The sequence below is a fragment of the Chiloscyllium punctatum genome, chromosome 42 (assembly GCF_047496795.1).
Source record: "Chiloscyllium punctatum isolate Juve2018m chromosome 42, sChiPun1.3, whole genome shotgun sequence".
Lineage (NCBI taxonomy): Eukaryota > Metazoa > Chordata > Chondrichthyes > Orectolobiformes > Hemiscylliidae > Chiloscyllium > Chiloscyllium punctatum.
The window spans coordinates 13,511,133-13,529,591 of record NC_092780.1 but is presented as its reverse complement, the minus strand read 5'-3'; the positions used below and the strand labels follow the sequence as shown (position 1 = coordinate 13,529,591).

Genomic DNA, 18,459 nt, shown 5'->3' with positions numbered 1-18,459 from the left:
ATCAAGCATGGATTGCAACAATACGCGATTTCTTACACTGTAGCACCATTACATTCCTTCTTTTGTTGAACTGTCTTTGGAGTGTACATAATTTTTTTTCAAATGATTTGGCTGAGTTTGAATCTGTATAAATTATTGTTTTATCATGCTAAAACTGGATAGGAGGGTAAATCATTACCTTGACCACTGCCTCTTCAACACTATGGATAAGGTAAAAATCACACAATACCAGGTTATAGTCCAACAGGTTTATTTGAAACTGCTAGCTTTTGGAGCGCTGCTTCTTTGTCATGTAGCTAGTGGGCAGGGTTATAGAGCACAGAATTTATAGTAAAAGATCAAAGGGTCATACAACTGATGCAATGTATTGAACAAACCTAGATTGCTGTTAAGTATTTAATCTCTTGGAATAATGATGCAGGTTTCGATTGATTAATATGTAAATCCCAGAACTTCTTTTAAGTCACATCCTGAGACAATTTAAGTTAGCAAACCAGTCTGATTCAAGGTTGGGATGCAGACAGATTCTAACCTCACAGCTTTGATGCATTGTCTGAGCTGAGATGTCATTTTTTGAAAAAACTGATAAAACCTTAAAAATCACACAACACCAGGTTATAGTCCAACAGATTTAATTGGAAGCACACTAGGTTTCAGAGCGTTGCTCCTTCGTCAGGTGGTTGTGGAGTATAAGATCGTAAGACACAACCACCTGACGAAGGAGCAATGCTCCGAAAGCTAGTGTGCTTCCAATTAAATCTGTTGGACTATAACCTGGTGTTGTGTGATTTTTAACTTTGTACACCCCAGTCCAACACCGGCATCTCCAAATCATGATAAAACCTTAAGTTGTCTCAGGACTGTAACTTGAAAGAAGTTCTGGGATTTACATATTAATCATTCCAAATCTGCATCCCCATTCTAAGTGATTAAAGACTTTAACAGCAATCTAAGTTTGTTCAATACGTTGCATCAGTTGTATGAAACTTTGATCTTTTACTATAAATTCTGTGTTCTATGATCCTGCCCCACTAGTTACCTGACAAAGGAACAACACACCAAAAACTTGTACAAGTACAGAATCCTTTATCTGAAACATTTGAGACCAGCTGGTTTTTGGAATTCAGAATTTTTCAAATTTTGGTATAAGTGACTGTTCAATGGTGAAATTTAAAAGAAGTCTTACTGAACAGCAGACTCACTGTGAATAATGGGCCCTGGCCCAGAATTGAGGCCTGCCAATGCTGGGCCGCACCCCTCCACATTGCATCTGAGTGACACACGTCGAATGGGTGTGGAGTTGAGTTAACTGTTTGCACACCAAACAACCGTGTTAATGAGATAAAAACCTCACCAAAAAAACCTTTGGATTTTAGAGCTTTTCAGATTTTGGGATTTTGGATAAAGGGTTGTCTACCTGTACTTGAAAATAAACCTGTGGGACTATAACCTGGTGTTGTGATTTTTAACTTTGTCCACCTCAGTCCAACACCAGCACCTCTACAAAATGGGTGAGTACATGCCTTGAGGGTAGAAGCCACAAAAACTTACATTATTAGCATGTACCTGCATCGATAATGTGTATACATTAAGTTGAATAGCAGAGAGATCAAAAACCTGGATTAAGTGTTTGTGCAGTATGCTCTTGAGATGCCATTACCCAGAGGTAGATCAATCAATAAGTGATTCAGGGATAATATGAAATCTACTCCCCCGGCATGCCTTGCTTCTAATTTACATTTTCAGTGAGAGGTGATTTGGGGAAAAACAAAGTCTGCTGAAGTATTTGAGAATACAGGAGGAGAAAACTTGGAGAGTAATCTGGATGTAAGAGGATAGTTTATCATTTTAGGCAGGTGTGTTGGGAGGCAGTAAGCATCGTAAAGGATTTTGTTTGAAGGAATAGCATGATTGTTACCTGCTTCAAGAGCTGCAGTGTCTTGATTAGATTAGATTAGATTAGATTCTCTACAGTGTGGAAACAGGCCCTCTGGCCCAACAAGTCCACACCGACCCTCTGAGCAACCCACCCAGACCCTGCATTTACTCCTTCACCTAACATTACGGACAATTTAGCATGGCCAATTCACCTAACCTGCACATTTTTGGACTGTGGGAAGAAACCGGAGCACCTGGAGGAAACCCATGCAAACATGGGGAGAATGTGTAAACTCCATACGGCGGGAATTGAACCCCGGTTTCTGGCACTGGCAGTGCTAACCACTGTGCCACCATGCCGCCCAGGTAGAACTTATATTACAGCAGGAAATGTCTATAGGCATTTCAAGGAGGAGAAGGTGAAAATCTATAAAAACAAAGAGCAAGGAAAATTACAGTACACGAACAGGTCCTTCAGCCCTCCTAGCCTGCGCTGATCTAAATCCTTTATCTAAATCTGCCGCCTATTTTCCAAGGATCTGTATCCCTTTGCTCCCTGTCCATTCATGTATCTGTCTGGATACATCTTAAATGAACCTGTCGTTACTGTCCCTACTATCTCTGCTTGGCAACGCATACCAGGCACTTGCCACCCTCTGCTTGAAGAACTTTCCACGCATTTCACCCCTGAACTTTTCCCCTTTCACTTTGATCTTGTGGCCCCCCCCCCCCCCTAGTAATTGAGTCCGTTACTCTGGGAAAAGGTTTCTTGCTAACCACTCTGTCTACACCTCTCATAGTTTTGAAGGCCTCAGTCAGGTCCCCCCTCAACTTCAATTTTTCCAATGAAAATAATCCTAATCTACTCAACCTCTCCTCATGGCTAGCACCCTCTACATCAACCTGGGGAACCTCCTCTGTACCCTCTCCAAAGCATCCACATCCTTTTGGTAATGTGGCGACCAGAAATGTAAGCAATATCCCAAATGTGGCCGAACCAAAGCCTTAAATGACTGTAACATGACCTGCCAACTCTTGTATTTAATATCCTGTCCGATGCAGGAAAGCATGCCAAATGCCTTCTTGACTACTCTACTGACCTGCGTTGCCACCTTTCAGGGAGCAATGGACCTGAATACCCAGATCTCTCTGTACATCAATTTTCCCCAGGACCTCTCCATTTACTATATAGTCAGCTCTTGAATTGGATCTTCCAAAATGCATCACCTTGCATTTGATTGAATTGAACTCCAATTGCCATTTCTCTGCCCAAACCTCCGCCCAACTCTCCAATCTATCCATATTCTGCTGTAATGGCTGACAGTCCTCTTCACTGTCTGCTACTCAACCAATCTTAGTGTCATCTGCAAACTTGCTAATGAGGCAATCTACACCTTCTTCGAAATCATTTACATATATCACAAACAACAGTACTCCCTGTGGAACACCACTGGTCACAGGTCTGCATTTTGAGAAGCTCCCTTCCACTTGGACTCTCTGTCTCCTGTTGCCCAACCAGTTCTCTATCCATCTAGCTAGAACACCCTGGACCCCATGCAACTTCACCTTCTCCATCAGCCGAACATGGGGAACCTTATCAAACGCCTTACTAAAGTCCATGTATATGACATCTACATCCCTTCCCTCATTAATCAATTTTGTCACCTCTTCAAAGAATTCTATTAGGTTTGTAAGACATGACCTTCCCTGCACAAAACCATGCTGAAATTAAACAGTGGGATTAAATTAGATTTGACAAGGATAATGCACATTTGCTACTATCTTTCAATGTAGAAAATCTCCTGAGGTACTCCACACAGCATTAGCAGTCAAAAATGGTTCCTAAACCAAAGAAGGAAAAATGATGATGACTAAAAGGTTGGTCCAAGAAGTGTGTTTTAAAGAGTGACTTGAAAGAGGCATGAAAAAGTGCTTAGAGTAGGGGTTCGAGTACTGTGCTTATACTTGGAGCCTGGGCCCCAAACTGAGGGCAGCAGAGCCCCCTACAGCCCAGACCCCAGCTATGTCTGGGTCATGTCTGGGTAGCTGTAAATACAGTCTCCAATGTCAGAGTAAAGGGCACAGGGAATAGAGATGTACAGCATGGAAACAGACCCTTTGGTTCAACGTGTCCATGCCGAACAGATGTCCCAACCCAATCTAGTCCCATCTGCTGGCACCCGGTCCATATCCCTCCAAACCCTTCCTATTCATATACCCATCCAAATGCCTTTTAAATGTTGCAATTGTACCAGCCTCTACCACTTCCTCTGGCAGCTCATTCCATACACATACCACCCTCTGCATGAAAAAGTTGCCCCTTAGGTCTCTTTTATATCTTTCCCCTCTCACCCTAAACCTCTGCCCTCTAGTTCTGGACTCCCCCACCCCAGGGAAGAGACTTTGTCTATTTATCCTATCCATGCACCTCATGATTTTATAAACCTGTATAACGTCACCCCTCAGCCTCTGACATTCCAGTGAAAGCCCCAGCCTATTTAATCTCTCCCTATAGCTCAATCCTCCAACCCGGGTAACATCCTTGTAAATCTTTTCTGAACCCTTTCAAGTTTCACAACATCTTGCCGATAGGAAGGAGACCAGAATTGTACACAATATTCCAACAGTGGCCTAACCAATGTCCTGTACAACCGCAACATGACCTCCCAACTTCTGTACTCAATATTCTGACCAATAAAGGAAAGCATACCAAATGCCTTCTTCACTATCCTATCTACCTGAGACTCCACTTTCAAGGGGCTATGAACCTGCACTCCAAGGTCTCTTTGTTCAGCAACACTCTCTAGGATCTTACCATTAAGTGTATAAGTCCTGCTAAGATTTGCTTTCCCAAAATGCAGCACCTTGCATTTATCTAAATTAAACTCCATCTGCCACTCCTTGTTCCATTGGCCCATCTGGTCAAAATCCTGTTGTAATCTGTAATCTTCGTTGTCCATTACACTCCAATTTTAGTATCATCTGTAAACTTGCTCACATCCAAATCATTTATGTAAATGATGAAAAGTAGTGGACCCAGCACCAATCCTTGTGACACTCCATTGGTCACAGGCCTCCAGTCTGAAAAACAACCCTCCACCACCACCCTCTGCTCTCCCTGTATTCCATAAGATCTAACCTTGTTAACCAGTCTCCCATGGGGAAACCATGTCGAACCACTTACTGAAGTCCATATAGATCACGTCTACCACTCTGCCCTCATCAATCTTTTTTTGTTACTTCTTCAAAGAACTCAATCAAGTTTGTGAGACATGATTTACCATGCATAAAGCCATGTTGACTTCCCTAATCAGTCCTTGATTTTCCAAATACACGTACATCCTGTCCCTCAGGATTCCCTCCAACAATTTGCCCTTCACCGACATCAGGCTCACTGGTCTATAGTTCCCTGGTTTGTCCTTATCACCTTTCTTAACCAGGTTAACCAATCTCCAGTCTTCCGGCACCTCACCTGTGACTAACGATGATACAATTATCTCAGCAAGAGGCCTGGCAATCACTGCCCTAGCTTCCCACAGAGTTCTAGGTACACCTGATCAGGTCCTAAATAAGAATCTAAAATCAGTGAAGTGTATGTTTCTCAGTAGAGTTTAGATAGTTATGGAAACTGGGAGGGTAAATGAATTAAAGTACAAAGCAGGCAATTTTAAGTTTGAGATGTTAGTGAACTGAGACTCCTTGAAGGTCCCTGAGTACCAGGGTTGTGTGTGACCAGAACTTGGTTTGGGGAAAAATATGTTCAGTATTGATTTGTATGAAGAGTATATGGTGGTCAAAGCCTCTTTAATGATGACCAGCATGTTGTTGTTTCTTCAAAATGAAGTGTGTTTATTCAACCTATTAGTTTTGCAGCTGGGGTATGGTTGAAGACATTTTTCCTTGTACTGAGATTTTGTTGACTGAATAGAATTTGAGTGGAATTTGAGAATATTACTGTTGAACTCTGTGAAGCCATATAGTACTTCAGCATTGAGTTGGATCACTGTGCCATGCACAGAGACAATTAGAAAAGCAATTAAAGGAAATAAAGCATTCTGATTTAATATCTATTAATCACTTTTGGAATAAAATACCAGCTTCCTGTCGTAACTGAAAAAAAAGCGATGTATTTTGGTTGAAAGTAGTCTGCTTTAGTGGTACAAGTACTCTCCCTTCCAAACAAGTGTATCGTCTGTTTCATGCTCAAACTGAAAGATTGGGTTTTAATTGCTGTTAAACATTTGAACCCAATACTGAAATAGAATCATCTCACACCCTGCAAAAAGAATCAGTTATACTTCAGCATTTTATGGAAATAGAACTTTTAAAATGATAGTTAATCAGGGCAACCATCTTTAGGGCTTATCTGTACTGCTTAAAAAGAAACTACTGTACAAGTCAACTGGAAGAAGTTGTTTTTTCTCTTTTGAAGGGTAAGGCAATCTATTTTTATTGTTCTCCCCAGGAAAGATGTTGAATGTGAAGGATGTTTTTGGATCAGTAGGCTTTTACAGCAACATCCAGATAACCTTTTTACTGCTTCTATCAGACACTCAGTATGCATTAACAACGCATGAATCATTTAGGTAGATGTTCCTACTGCATCCTGGCTCAGAATTTATCATGAAGTTTCAGCTTTGTCATTGGATTTTGACCAGAATCTGCTCTCCCATTAATTAAAAATACTTCTAACGATTATTCAAGGACATGCTTTTTAAAGACTTGCCAGAATTTCATAAGATTTGAGTAAACTCTAGATAAAGAGAGGTTCTTCTTCAGGGCCAAAATACCAGTATCATAAATCATTGTTAGTTTTGTTAAGAGAATTACACATTCTTTTTGGGGTGTTTGGCATTTCTTTGTAAATGTGAGAGACTTTGCAGTGACAGCCTTACATAAAAGAATGAAATCCACGGACTGATTGCAGACGAGATACTCTTTCTGTTTAAATAGCCAGTTCTATTTGGGTAGAATATTAACTTCAGTTTAAATTTCAGTATGATCAAGTAACTTTGACCTACTCCACTTTCCCTCTTGTTCCTCATGTCCTTAATTCCCCATGCAATCAAAAATCATTCTATCCCAACCTTGAATGAATATGGGACAAAGAATTCCAAAGATTTGCAGGCTTCTTCATTTGAGTAGTTTCTCCTCTTCTTGGGCCAAACTGGTTGACCTCTTATCCTGAGACTGTACCCCCATGTTCTAGATTCTCTAACAAGGGGTAACAACCTCTCAGTGTCTACTCTATCAAACTCCTTCAGAATCTTGTATGGTTAAATGAGATTACTTCTTATTCTTCTAAACTCTGGAAATTATAGTCCCAATTTATACAGCCTCTCATTGGACAATCCTTTCATGCGACAGAACCAATCTAGTGAACCTTTATTGTCTTCCTCCAAGGCAAATATAGCATTTCAGAGACCAAAATTTTGCATAGTAATCCAGGTGGGGGTGTTACTAAATTATAGAAGGTTTCCTTGTTTTTTGTACAGTATTCGAGTTCCCTTATGCATTTTTGCAAAATGTTATTTTTCTTCCAAATTGCTAGCTGTAAGTGCATTTATTTTCTTATTTTGAGGGATAAGTGTTGCTGGTAAGGCCAGCATTTATTGCTCATCCTTAATTTCCTTTGAACAGGTGTTGGCAAGCTGCTAGTTTGAATTGCTGCAGTCCATCCACAATGCAGTTTGGGAATCAGTTCCAGAATGTTAAACACCACCCACAGTCGAATGTGAGTATGATTTTGAGCATAAATATGGAGACTGGCTATTTAGGCTTTTAGAGCAGTATCATAATGAGGGTCAGTTTATTTATGGGAAATGGGGAAATACCTTATGACAGTGGTGGAAGTGGGGAGGGTTTTATATTCTTAAAATTGTTTACACAAGTGCATGTTGCAGCAATACTACAAAACATGTTCTGGAAGATTGAAGTCTGAATGTCAATGAAAGGAAAGTTCAAAGGTTTTGATGTTTTACTTTTGTGTTTAAAACTTCAAACAAAATTAGAATTTTTATGTGGATGCTTGCACTTATGTCAAATTTTCATTGTTTTGGACACTGAAATTGGCCTTGATTTAGGGATATGGGGCGAGGATCAGTAAAACTGAAGTGTTGTCCAAGCATGACCCAGTTATTGTAGTAGATATATGATGGAGGGCTTTTGCCTAAATGTCGATTTTCCTGCTCCTTGGATGCTGCCTGACCTGCTGTGCTTTTCCAGCATCACATTCTTGACCCAGAGATATTCCTGTTTGAAAATATGGGAATGGCGTTCAGGGAAGAACTAGGCCAGGCTGTGTTTACCTATAGTTATCCTACACTCGACTGCCATGACATGCGTGTGAGGACATTTACTTGATCAGTTTACTGGGAGCAGCTGGTACCCATGGAAACATTGTCTGAAGATGCTGGCAAAATGAAAAAAAACAGTTTCCACTCAGTTCAGAAATGGTGATCTAGTTTTTTAACTAAGGACTGTTGGAGTAGAGGGCATATTACTGTGATCATCGGTTTTTTGTCAAGAAGCTTGAATAGATGTTCTGTCGCTGTGGTGCAGTGCTAACTTGAAAATTGCCATCTGTTCTGCCACATTCTGTTGAAATTATCAATTTGTCTAGCAACTTTCATGGTGTAGCATTTCTTTATAATCCATTCACAGACGTATGAGGAATAACTTCTCCCGCATTCTCAAATTGTTTATTAGTGCAGTTATTCTTGGATGGCATTTTGCCACAGCTGCTGTTAGTTTGCCAAGGTGCTGATTGCATATTGATAGAGTAAGAACTATTCTATGTGACAAACACCTGTCATTAGACTGCTCCAACTGAAGGAACTGGTAATCTATGAATCCCAGTCATTGACCCACAGCTGTCCAATGCATATGGGGAGAATTTGGATGTTTGGCACCTGCTTTGTCTGTTTTTTAATGTTGAAATGTCCAACTCAAAACTGAGATGATGCCTGTCTTAGCAACTTCGAGAGCCAACCACGCTAAGAACAAATCCTTGTTCTTTTCATTCTACCTGGGAATCTAAAATGTAATATCACAAGATGTTACAATCTTTAGCCAATGACTGACATATGGTATTTGTAAGTGATATTTATATTTCCACTTATTAACCTTGAAAATTTTATAAGCAAAATTTTCTGCACTTATTTAGGTCCTTCGCATATATGCAGAAGACATTAGACAAGACCCTGCCTCTGTTGCTACCTGCTATAAGAGGGTGAAGATACTTATTACCTAACTTTCTTTTGGTAATTGTGGGAAATAGCCTGGATCTCCATATGGTGCTTTACTCAAAACAAGCGCAGAATGAGCATTTAGCATAGGGGGAAATGGAGGTGCATGTATCTTGTGTTTTAGAATTCTTTTAGAAACAACAGTCATGTGCAGGGGCAGCTGTTTCAGACATGAATTTTTTTTTGGATGGGTTTGGCATATTGTGCTTTTACCTCCATTGTATGGGTCCTTTCTGTTTGGTAATATCGATTCACCAATAGGCCTGAGGGACAGCATAAAGTTGCATATTTCTATGGCATTAGGCAGTGAATTAGCTGATTGTAAAATCATGAGGGGGGTGGTCAGGGTGTATGGTGTGTATATTTTCCCCAGGGTAGGAGAGTCCAAACCTAGAGGGCATATGTTTAAAGTGAGAGAAAAGATTTAAAAGGGACCTAAGGGGCAACTTTTTCATTGCAGACGGTGGTGTATGTATGGAATGAGCTGCCGGAGGAAGTGATGGAGGCTGGTACAATTACAATGTTTGAAAGGCATCAGGATGGGTATATGAATAGGAAGGGCTTAAAGGGATTTTAATAGTGCAATGATAACTAGTGTGGGGCAAGTCATCATGAATGTTGTACGGTATAATATTCTGAATTTGGCTTAAAGACTTATTGTAGAAACTAGGTGGAACATTGTCTATTTTACATCTCATCTGTGTTTTGAAATTGTGTTTGCAGACACTGGATCCCCAAGATGTCTTCCAGCTCCTTGGGGATGAAATTTTTTGCCACAGGAGGAAAATAATAATGAGAGTAATTTTTGATAAACTTTATTTGGCCATTTCTGTGTTAATCCTCTTAACTAAATAACCTGGTAAAATTTTATGTATATGGTATAAAGTGCAACTAATTTTTGTTACTGGCTAACATAACCATCTGTAAAATTGGCATTGCGCTGAGTAAGAATAGAATATAATTGTATAAAATCCTTTCCATTGCTATTTTAACAGAGCAGAATGTTAGTATTTGAAGCAAGCAAACATTTCTGTTAATATAGTGAAGAAGGAAATTTTAGACCAATACGCTAACCTGTGTGAGAATAGCAACAATTAACATTTAAGCAGCCCAGAGTAGGCGTTATAAAAGATTTAAAAGAGCAGAAGGTGGTTGCAAATTGGGGTGGCCTAGAAAGGAAATTCCAGAATTTGAGGCCTAGGCAGCTGATGGAATGGCTGCTGGTGGTTGAACAAAGAAAAGCACAAATATCCCTGGCTTGAATTTGAGATCAGAGAGCTTTTATTCAAGTTTAAAAAGTTGATGCTAAGTTATAACTCCCTCTAATTTGCTAATTTCTAGTTCTTTGTGTGAATAAAAATTACATCAGACAATTTGGATTAGGTAGCTTTGTATTCATAGGAGTGAGCTCTCTGTACTATTATCAAAGTCATAGAGATGTACAGCATGGAAAGAGACTCTTCAGTCCAACTCATCCATGCTGACCAGATATCTCTAAATTAATCTAATCCCATTTGCCAGCATGTGGCCCATATTCCTCTAAACCATTCCTATTCATATACCCATCCTGATGCCTTTCAAATGTTTTAATCGTATCCACCTCCTCCACTTCCTCTGATAGCTCGTTCCATACAGGCACTACCCTCTGCATGAAAATGTTGCCCCTTAGGTCCCTTTTAAATCTTTCCCCTCTCACCTTAAACATATGTCCTCCAGTTTTGTACTCCCCTACCGTGGGGAAGTTATCTTGGCTGTACACCCCATCCATGTCCCTCATGATTTTATAAACCTCTATAAGGTCACTCTTAGCCTCTGATGCTCTCCCTATAGCTCAAATCCTCGAACTCTGGCAACATTCTTGTAAATCTTTTCTGAACTCTTAAAGTTTCACAACATCTTTCCTATAGAAGGGAGACCAGAATTGAACACAGTATTCACATTATACAGCCACAACATGATGCCCAACTCCTATACTCAATGCACTGACCAATAAAGGCAAGCATACCAAATGTCGTCTTCACTACCCCAGTCTTCCTGTGACTCCACTTCCAATGAACCATGAACCTGCACACCAAGGTCTCTTTGTTTGGCAGCCCTCCCCAGGACCTTATCATTATGTTTGTAAATCATGTCCTAGCAAAATGCAGGCACTTTATATTAATCTGAAATAAACTCCATCTGGCATTCCTTGGCCCATCTGATTGAGATTGTGTTGTAATCTGAGTAACCTCCTTCACTGTCCACTGCACTTCCAACTTTGGTGTCTTCTGCAAACTTACTAACCATACCTCTTATATTCACATCCAAATCATTTATATAAATGACAAAAAGCAGTAGACCCAGCACTAATCCTTGTGGCATGCTGCTGGTCACAGGCCTCCAGTCCAAAAAGCAACCCTTCACCACCATCCTCTGTCTCCTACTTTAGAGCCAGTTATGTATCCACATCGCTATTTTTCCCCGTGTTACATGTGATGTAACCTTGTTAATCAGTCTACATGCGGAACCTTGTCGAATGCCTTACTGACGTCCATATAGACCATAAATATCTAGACATTAATCAAGACTTGAAAATATAAGAAGATTTCATGTCTGTTAATGCTTGTTATGAAATGAATTCAACTTCACAGAATTACATGGTTTTTTTTAGTGTTGCAATGTGTTAAAAGTAAATAACCGAAAACTAAAGAATAAAGCTTTCCTGTATGGTTTCTACTATTTAAACCAGAATTCTATTTTGTATCTTTTATAACTTTTGATTGTCCTGTTCATCAAAGGTTGTTGAGATATGTTGCCAGAAGTACTGGCTGATTAACTTTTCATTTTTCAAACTCTGCTATGTTATCTTTTGTTTAAGTAAATAAATATACTTAAAGCAGCTAGACACAACACATGGTGGGCATTTTCAGGATGGCAATCTAGAACTATTGGAGTGCCACAGAGATCAGTGCTGGGTCCACAATTAATTACAATACATTTAATGAAAAAGGAGAAAATGAGGACTGCAGATGCTGGAGATCAGAGTCAAAACGTGTGGCGCTGGAAAAGCACAGCTGGTCAGGTAACATCTGAGGAGCAGGAGAGTTGATGTTTCGAGTATAAGCTCTTCATCAGAAATGTGGGGTGTGGGGGCCGAAGGGGGATGAGAGATAAATGGGTGGGGGTTGGGATGGGTGGGCAAGGTAGCTGGGAATGTAATAGGTGGATGAAGCTGGAGTGTTATGGTGATGGGTCGGAGTGGAGAGTAGAGCGGATAGGTGGAAGGAAGATGGACAGGTAGAACAGTGCCGAGTTGGAGGGTTGGATCTGGGATAAGGTGGGGGGAAGGGGAGATGAGGAAACTGGTGAAATCGACTTTTTAACTCCAATATTAATGACAAAGATGAAGAAAGTGAATGCACCATTGCCAGATTTGTGGATGATACAAAAATTGCTGGGAAGGAATTGGTGATGAGGTCAAGCAAGGGAGCCAAAACTTTTCAGATGGAATTTAATGTAGGAAGATGTAAGGTTATGCACTTTTGCAGAAAGAACAAAGGAACTGAATATTATTTAAACAGAGAAAGCTACAGCACACTATTTGGGAGACTCATGCATAAGTCACAAAAATGTACCATCCAAGTTCACCAGGTAACAGGGAAAGCAAATGAAACATTGGCCTTTATTTCAAAGGGAATGGACAGTAAAAGTTGTGAGGTTTTGCTGAAACTATACGGGGAACTAGTCGGAACACACTTGGAATACAGTGAGTAGTTTTTAGTTTTAGTTGTCAAAGGAATGATATCCTGGCATTGGAGGTTGACAGTGAAGGTTCACCAGGGTGATACCAGATATGGGGTAGTTGTCTTAGGAGGAGGGGTTGACGAGATTGGGAGTATACTCACTGGAATTTAGAAGAATGAGAGGTGACCTTTATTGAAACATGCAAAATTCTTCAGGACTTGAATTGATTAGCTGCACAAAGGTTGTTTCCTCTTATGGGAGAGTCTCAGACCAAATGACAGAATCTCAGAATAAAAGGTTGTACATTTTCGACACGATTGAGGAGAAATTTTCTCTCTGAGGCTTCTGAGTATATTCAAGGTTGAGATAGACAAGTCTTGAATGAGTAAGTGAATTGGGGTTATAGGAAAAAGGTAGGAAAGTGGAAATGAGAATTTCCAGTTGAGCCACAATCTCATTGAATGGTAGATTAGACTAGATAAGCTGAATGGCCTAACTGCTCCTATGTATTATGGTCAAATAATTAGAACTGAAGAGAGCGGAGGAACAAAAAGCCGAAGGTTTGGACAGGAAGGAATAACTATGTTTATTTTAAGTTGACAGGTCAATGAAAATTGAGCAAATGTGGATACAATCTGCCATTTACCTAGTTGAGAAGTAGATTTTTTCGCCATGATGTAGACCAGCTTTATTCTATCTTTCTGGGAATTATTAATTTTTTTGAAAGTAAATATAGCTGAACTGATTTCAACTTGACACTACTGTGCTGATGAGCTGAAACCTTTGTAGAAAATTGGTCCAGTCAGTTTGTAGCTTATGTGTCAGTGATGAGAGTATTAAAACTAAATGTATACACTGAATAATCAACTTGTGTGCAGCATCAAAATAACCATGTCTGCAAGCACGCAATGACTATTGAGCCCTTTACCACAAGTTGCTACTAAAATGTACATGGGATTGGCTCCAAAATCATTCCATGCTCAGAGGTAGTTTAGAGCAGCTGTGGTTCTGCTTACGTATCAGACACACATCCGCACAGAGAGGGCATTGTAGTTGTAATAAGTTAAAGGTCTCATTAGGCAAGAGCTATCTTGCTGTGCCAGTGCTTTCTGATTCTTATTAAATTATGATAGTGCAGCTCCAACCTTATGTGTAAATGACCAGTGAGGTCAGGAGGTTCATTTTCTGTTAAAGTTTTAAGAAAAATGAAGCCTTTTATTATTGTATTTCTCCAGTGATAAACTTAGCTGAAGCCAGCAATAAACAGAAGTTGCACAATGGCAATTTCTTTCAGTGTTACAATTTATACACCAGTAAACCACAATGCAGTGTGTACATATGTGTAAATTTTAATATATATTGAAAATGGTGAAAAACAAGCAATTGTAAACAAAATAATGCATAACTAGCAGTCATTATAAAACAATAATCTCTTCAAGAGGTTCTGTTCATTCTTTATAACTGCCATTTGAATCTTGAAGTGAGATTATAAATCTAAAGATGATTTATGTTTTACTAATTATGCAATGGAGTACACAGCACTGTTTTATTGCATTTCTAGATCATTTTTATTTCGATAGGCAGCCATCACTATAAATATCAGTTAGTTGTACTTAATGATTAAATGGCTAGTGTTTAATTTTCAGGAAGTGTGCCGTCATTCAAAATTCTGAGACCAGGTTCAGGTATATCACAAATCATGAACAATTTATGACTGCCACCTGAATTGTATGATGATGAAACATCTGAATCCCACACTGTTAGATGTTTTTCTTTTATATTCATTCACAGGATATAAGTACAGCTACTTAGGCCAGTATTTATTATCCATCCCTAATTTCTGTTGAGGTGGTCATAGTGGGCTGAATTCTTGAACTGCTGCTGTTCTAGGTGTGTAGTTACACCTATAGTGCTGTTGGGAAGAGAGTTCAAGGATCTTGACCCAGCATCAGTGAAGGAACAGCAATATACTTCCAAATCAGAATGTTATGTGGCTTCTTGGAAGTGGTAGTGTTCCCACATATCTGCTGTTTTTGTTGTGGGTTGGGAAATTGCTGTCAAAGGAACCTCGATGAGTTACTGCAGTACATCTTGTAGATAGTACTGCTGCATTTTGTGTGTTAGTGGTGAAGGGAGTGAGTCTGGAAGTTGGTCACAGGGTGCTGGTCAAACAGGTTGTTTTATTCTGAATGGTGCCAGACTTCTTGAGTTTTATTAGGGTTTACATCCAGGCAAGTGGAGAGTATTTCACCACACTCTTGACATGCACCATGTAGGTGGTGAGCAAGCATTCGGGAAGCAGGAGGAGAGTTTTAACCTATTCTTGTAGCCACAGTATTCTTATGGCTGGTCCTGTTCATTTTTTGATCAATTGTAGCTCCCAGGATGTTGATTGTGAGGGATTTAGCAATGGTAATCGCACTGAATGTCCAGGCAATGGCTATATCCTGCCTTAAAGGAGATGGTCACTGGTGTATTGTTACCTACTGCTTGTTGGTGCAAGCCTGGATGTTATCCAGGTCTTTTTGTAGATGAACAGAGGATGTTTTCCTGGCTGAGGATTGTTGCTAAACATCCTCACTTTATAGGAAAAATCATTAAGGCAGCTGAAGATGGTTGTCCCTAGGACACTACACTGAGGAACTCTTGCAGTGTCATTCTGGAAATTGGAATGGTTGACTTCCAACAAATGCAACCATCATTTTCAATTGTGCTGAAAATGATTCCAATGATTGGAGAGATTTTCCCTGATTCCTGATGATTCTAGTTTCCTTTGGCTCCTTGATGCCTTACTCTGTCAAATAATAACTTGATTTGTAGGACAATTACTCTTGTCTCATGTCTGGCATTCCACTGCTTTGTCCATGTTTGTAACAAGGCAAAAAGGATGCCAGGAGCTGAGTAACACTGGTGGATTCCAAATTTAAGTATCAGTGAACAGGTTATTGTTCAGAAAGTACGGCATGATAGTATTGTCAATTATGCTTTCCATCACTTTGATGATTAAGAGTAGACTGATGACGTGGTAATTGACCAGGTTAGATCTGTTCCACTTTTGAGTACAGGGCATTCTTTGGAAAATTTCCAGTTGTTGGCTAGATGTCAGTTTTGTAGTTGTGCTGGAACAACTTGGCTAGAGCTGCAACGAGTTTTGGAGAACAAGTCTTAAGCACTATTGCCAGAATGTTACCAAGGCCCATTGGCATTGAAAAGATGTTCACTGTCTTAAGCCACTTCTTGATATCATGTGGAGTGAATTGAATTGTTTGAAAACTGGCATCTGTGATACGAGGGAACTCAAGAGAAGGTGGAGGTGGATATTTGTAGAACCTCCTCCTTCCTTCTGTGTATTTTCTGAATTGTCAACACCATTCTCAGCTGGATGAGGGATTGCTGAGATCTGATCCGTTGGCTGTGGATTGCTTAACTTTATTAATTTCATGCTACTTATGTTGTTAGTCATGCAAGCACTGCTCTGTTGAATCTTCACCAGGTTGACAGCTCATTGTTAGGTATGCTAATGCTGCTTCAGGCATGTCCTCTTGAACTCTTCAATGGAAGAGTATTGATCCTTCAGCTTAATATAAGTGATGAGGTTATAGATTGTAGCTGAATATTGGCCCAGAGTGCCTCACGGTTACCCATCTTTGAGTTCCTAGAGCTAAAGCTATGTAATTTAGCATAGTGGTACTGCCATACATGTTGAAGGGTGTTTGCAATGTGAAGACCAGACTTTGTCTCCATAAGATCTGTGAGGTGGTCAATTCTACTGATAATGTCACGGACTACCTCTCAGTTCTTATGTGAGTTGGTCAAATATAAATGCTTAGTTTGGTGAGAGAAGTTTCTCCATCTTGTAACAGCACTAACCTTTTATGGACCATTCTTGCAGCTATGTCGATTGGACTCCGCCAGCTTGGTCATTAATGATACTGTTGAGCCACTCTTCCTGATGGACATTGAAGAACCTCTACTAGAGCACCACTTGCTGCTTCCTCCAGTTGGTGTTCAACGTGAATCAATATTGATTCATCATCTGAGTGGGACTGTAGGGGACAACCACCAAGATTACCATATCTGTCCATGTTTGACTTGATGCCATAAGATTCTGGTGTCAAGGTTGAGGATTCCAACTGTGTACCACTATATTGTCTCCTTTTTAGTGGGCATGTTCTACTGATGGGAAGGACATGCTCAGAGATGGTGACAGTCTGTGAAGTATGACTTTTTCATATTTCCACCTTTCAAATCTTCATTTGTCAACATGTTCATCTAACTCTTTACATTCCAATTAATTTTATTAATCTGTCTCACTGTAGTTAAGTGTTGGTGCACTGCTGATACTTTATATTTGTCATTAACTCTTAGCAAATGTCAGATGTGCTTTAAAAGATGTATGGGAGTGTATAAGTACATATTTTTGCTTTTGCTCCTTCTTCTAATGTTGTGAAATTAAAATTGAAAAGGGACTATTACTGCAGCTGTGAACTCATTCAGGGCTTTAGCTGTAACTATGTTTCAGGATAGAAGCTTCCTTCTATTTTTACATTGTTCTCTAAACTTCATGCATGCCACTATTTAATTTTCTGCACCATTTACAACTGAGGATGCTAACATCCTTTGCTAATGTCTCTGGCAGTAGTTTTCCTTTCTTTAGTTCTGAGGGCATTGTGTACTAGATACCCTTTATTACCTTACTTAAGTAAAGGATAATACTTGAGTGACAAAGAGTTCTGCTAGGTTAGTTAACAATGGGGATAGATATGGTTTAAATTTGATCTGTGCTTCATTAGCTGACTATATTTTTCTAGCATTATTCCCTTGATAAAAATCGGGACTAAAACCCACACTGATTTTCTCCTCCTTTATGCAGGGATGCCAAGGATCATTATAAGTGGCTGTAGCTGTACTAACACTAACTTGTTCCAGACCAGCCAATTGAGAATCAAAACTGGGCTGTAAATCTTCAAGGCTTGGCTGCACATTGAATAAAATGGCTAAGTGAATGAGACTATAGTGGTGCTTTTTGATGCACTTAACATTTGTGAAATGGTTTTACATTATGCAGCAACCTTCAATCTAAAGCAATTCTATTTTGTGATGCAAGAACTTTGTTCATCTTTTGAGTAATTTACAGAAAAAGTTATAACCTTGTTAACTGTGAATATTTACTGTTCTTTATTGTAATTATAAAACCATTGGGTGTGGAATGAATATGCCAGACAATATATTTGTGAATCCTAAATCAAAAACCACTTCCATTGACATTTCAACACTAATATAGAGAAACACCTTAAGGCACTTCATGGTGTTTTAATAAATCAGTGATGGACATGGAGCAGAAGGAAGCGTTGCTAAGCAGAGTGCCTCCTGTAATGGACCAGACTAAACCATCTCAAAACATGTCAACGTTCGATTAAGTCAATTCCTCTTGTTTTGTATTTGACCAATCAAAATACTTAAAATAATAAACTGCTCATTAACAGTTCCAATATACTAATATCCCATAAGCACATCCTTGGCAAAGGCAAAAATCAGTAAAATAGATTGGTTCACATGCAATTCTAGCAGCAGGAAGAGAACCCCAGCTTTTAGCTACAGAGAGAGGAAC

At 39.6% G+C, this 18,459-nt stretch overlaps 1 protein-coding gene across 10 annotated transcripts in view; it reads left to right on the top strand.

Annotated features, from left to right (window-relative positions):
• raraa (retinoic acid receptor, alpha a) overlaps positions 1-18,459 on the top strand; it is a 571,472-nt gene that overhangs the window by 35,178 nt on the left and 517,835 nt on the right. For 6 of the 10 annotated variants that reach the window (XM_072561418.1, XM_072561428.1, XM_072561431.1 and 3 more), the window contains exon 2: positions 7,519-7,612. The exons of the other annotated variants lie outside the window; for them this stretch is intronic. The gene's annotated coding sequence lies outside the window, so the exon portion shown is untranslated. The remainder of the gene's footprint in view (positions 1-7,518; positions 7,613-18,459) is intronic. 10 annotated transcript variants of the gene reach the window in all.